Source organism: Mandrillus leucophaeus, unplaced genomic scaffold (assembly GCF_000951045.1).
Source record: "Mandrillus leucophaeus isolate KB7577 unplaced genomic scaffold, Mleu.le_1.0 Scaffold59, whole genome shotgun sequence".
Taxonomy (NCBI): domain Eukaryota; kingdom Metazoa; phylum Chordata; class Mammalia; order Primates; family Cercopithecidae; genus Mandrillus; species Mandrillus leucophaeus.
Genome location: NW_012106363.1, coordinates 4,332,885 through 4,335,449, shown reverse-complemented (window position 1 = coordinate 4,335,449; position 2,565 = coordinate 4,332,885).

The window sequence follows — 2,565 nt, the reverse complement described above, 5'->3', positions numbered from 1 at the left end:
CAAACAAACAAACAAACAAAGCAACAAACTAACAAGCAAAACAAAAAACTATCCTGCCCGTCCTTGGATGCAAAACAAAAAGTGAAAAAGATGACTGGATCCTTCAGAACTGTTGGGCAGCTCTGCAGTCCTTCAGGGCTGGGAAGAATCAAAGTTGAGAGTTGGGAGGAAGGTTCCCGGAGAACTGTTGCTGTAGAGGTGAAGAGAGAGGCAGGACCAGAAGGTGGAGGTAAGGGGCTGGCTCCTAGACTCAGGGAGATGGCTGCCCTGGGGTATGGGGTACCCTCTGTGCCCTTCCCATTCAAGCACTTGGGTTTAGCATTGCCCACTTTGGGTATGCCTTCTCCCAGACAAAGCCTGGGGAAGATGAAGTCCCCACCACCTGTGTTTGACTGAAGTGACCAGATCTTGTGACATTGACAGAGGTATGGGTGCCACACGGGGGAGTGGTGGGAGGGAGGGTGGCCTGGAAGGCAGATGACTGCAGATGTCATTCTACTGTCATGTCAAGGGAAAAGAGAAGACAGGCAAGGGCTTGGAGGTGGGAGAAGCTGGTGAATGCGGGTCAGATGGGGCTACTTCCAGGATAGGGTGGAGGCGCACCAGCCCCTGAGGCTGCAGCAGACGATGCAGAAGGGCACTGTGCAACTGGCCCACTTTGATGCTCAAGTTAATCTAACTGGACTCCAATATTGCTAATTCCTTCCATCCCTCTCACTACTAATTCAGCTCTAGAATCAAAACTTGCTGACCCCAGGCCAGTCCCCAGGCCCCACCCTGTTCCCTCATTGGACAGAACCCCCTTGCAGCCCAGAAGGAGTCAGCTCAGAGGTAATCACTGCATCATGCTTCAAAGCCACTAGGCAATCTCTGAATGGGGGCAGCAGGTTTCACTTACCTTGTCTGGCCGCCTGCCGGGGACAGATGGGATGCAGCTGGGGGAGGGCCCCACCTTGCCCTCCGCTCTCTCCCTGGCTCTCTGCATTGGAGATGGTTGCCTCCTTGCCCACCTCATTTCACCCCTCCTCTGGTTGGACACTGGAATTGAAGGATAGGGGAAGGATTCCCCCGGAGCAGGAAAAGTGAGACCTGGTGAAGATCACTCCCCTGGCTGGGCTCCATCCCTCCTCTCCTGTCCCCTAAGCCTAAATTCTGTAAATGCATGTCAGGAGAGAGTCTGAGTAGTAGCTGGAGGGCAGAGTTCACTCCTTTGAGATGGAAGTTCTATCTCCCCAATCCACAGGGTGGCTGCTGGTCTAGCTGGGGTGAAGGCTGGAGGGGCTGGGATGGATGGGAGAAGTGACCGGGGTGGATGGGAGAAGTGACTGGGGAAGGTGACTGTTGAGGGCCTGGTGCAGAACAGTGACCACTTAAGGTACCACTGCTTCCTTCTGGAGGTCCTTGGACAAGTGGCTTAACCTCTTCAAGCCTCAGTCTCTTCTTCTGTAAGAAGGTGATCCAGTACTGTACTTCCTTCATGGGACTGAAGTGGAGATTAAGGAGGTCAGGCAGTCCCAATAAGTGTGAGTTCTCATTGTCTACGATCCCATTTCTACTTGGAAGTTGGCTGGAGCTGCAGGCTGGCTCCCCAGCAACTGCTGGGGACATGAGGCACAGGGAAACTGTGAGCTGTGCTTTGCTGAGGGGCTGAGATGAGGGGGGTGGAGTGGAATGGGAGGACAGGGAGGACAGTGTGTGTTAAGGAGGTTGCCTTCCTGGAGGGGCAAGGTGATGGTGGGGTGGTGAGCTATATAGGGGAGGAGTTGCCCCTCCCATTTGATTCCTAAAGATGCAGTTTGACGTGACTACCACTCCCAGCTCCATGTAGAATTGCACTGATGTTCTCCGCCCTTTCTCCTTAGAGTCACTATAGGACCAGGAAGCCTGGGGGTGGGGGGTGGGGAGAGGAGTCTTCTCTATGGGAAGACCCTCTAACTCTATTATAGGAGATGGTTCTGAGGGACTCTCCAGGAACACTGCTGGCCTCTTGGTGCCCCCTGTGGGATCCCACCTGCTGGTCAGCACCTATGAGCCCTCTCTCCATGCCATATCCCACAGCTGTGGCTCCAAGTGCTGAGGATTAGGAGAGAGGGGGCTGGGAAGACAGTGTGGCTTACTGAGCAGGGAGAAACTTTTGGAGCCCACTCAAGTCTGGGGCCAGGAGTCGTGAACACTAGAGAGTTAGACTCAGGCAGGCAGAGGCTCCATGAGGCCTCTGATATTGTTCCTAGGAAAAGGAAGGGCCAGTGCATCCTGCCCTCATGAAGAATCTCTGCTGCTCCCGGTGGTGCAGATGTAAGAAGGTAGGTGTTGGAAGCCATGGCCATGGCAGCCGTGGTGGTGGCGACTATGGTGATCATAGTGATGGTGATAACTGTGGCCGTGTCATGGTGATGATAGTTGTGATTCTGGTAGTGACACTGATGGCAGTGGCATAATGATGATGGTCATAGTGGTGCTGGTGTTGTTAGAAGCGGTGGTGATGGTGGCAGTGGTGGTGATGATGGTGATGGTAGCGGTGGTGGTGGTCACAATGATGATGGTCATAGTGGTACTGGTTTTGGT